Raw genomic sequence first — 1,282 nt, 5'->3', positions numbered from 1 at the left:
AACCACAGCTCCACCAAGGCGGGGAAGAACCTGCCCCAACCCCACATCCAGGCAGGTCTCAAGGAGCTTCACCAAAGCAGTTGAGGTCTCATCCCCTCTCCCAGGTGGGGACAGGGAAGCCAGCCCTGAGCTCTGTCCCCCACCAGGTCACCCACCCACAGCACCGTTTCATGTTTCCCAGTTTCCAAACAGACCCCACCACAACCATCCTGGCACTGGGCTGTGCCGGACGGGACAACACAGCGATGGGACAGGAACCCAGCACCGATCCGGGCTCTCCAGCTGCCTCCAGCCGTGTGGGCACCAGCTGGAGCAGGATCGCTGCCCTGCCTCGGGGACAGGGACGGAGCCAGCAGCAGCTTCACTTGCTCCTGATGACTACACAAACTCTGCAAAAGTGCTTTTTTTAGGATGCTGAGCACGCCCCGAGGCTCTCCGTTAATACCTTCAGCTTCTTAAGTCAAGTGCCTGTGTTTGAAAATTTCTCAGCTGCGGCAGTTTTCTCCCTTCACGCGCCTTTGCAGAGCCGCCAGCTTATTTTTCTACTGTCTCCTCAAGCCATCCCTGTTCTCAGCTCCGGAGCCACCTTTCCCTGAGCTGACGCTGGGCTTTTTCCTTTAAGGGCTCGTGTTTTGTTTTGCTAAATCCTGCTGCCCCAAATTCCAGCGGAGCTGGGTCGGGACCCACTTCCCTCCCATGTCCCCTCTGGCCCAGCAGAGCCTCTGGGTGCCCCCAGCCCAGCTCCCTGCACCCCGGGATGGTCTCCCCGCCTCCCCCTGCACCCTGGCCAGGGGAGGAAGGGTGCCGGGAGCCACGGAGAGGAAGCGGTTTTCAGGGTGGGGATGGAGCAAAGGAAACTTTCGGAGCTCCTCCACCCAAACAACATCATCCTGAGCAGGTTTCCTTCCGGCATCACCCCCCTAAATAACCGCTACCGCTGGCTTGCCGGCGGCTGTGCCCTCACACTGCTCCTCCCGAGCCCCGGCGGACACCATGCCACGCTCCCAGCCTGCTTGGGCTTTTTCCCTTCCCTGGCATGAACCATCGCTCTGTGGGATCTCAGCGGGTGCAGGAACGGTCTCCGCAGGGCAGACCACCCTGTGCCAGGGCAGGGCTGGGCAGCTGAGCACCCAAGGGACAGGATTCCTCCCTGCAGGGACCGCAGTGCCACTGGGGCATGGGTGCTCCCAGCATAAAGGGTCAAAAGTGAGGTGGTACCCGGCTGGCAGGACCATGCTCCAGGCAAGGGACATGAGGGAACCAGGTCCTCGGGCAAGCGCCA

Source organism: Cariama cristata, unplaced genomic scaffold (genome assembly GCF_000690535.1).
Source record: "Cariama cristata isolate BGI_N322 unplaced genomic scaffold, ASM69053v1 scaffold41569, whole genome shotgun sequence".
Classification (NCBI taxonomy): domain Eukaryota; kingdom Metazoa; phylum Chordata; class Aves; order Cariamiformes; family Cariamidae; genus Cariama; species Cariama cristata.
The sequence above is the reverse complement of the archived record's forward strand: the minus strand, read 5'-3'. Positions refer to the sequence as shown.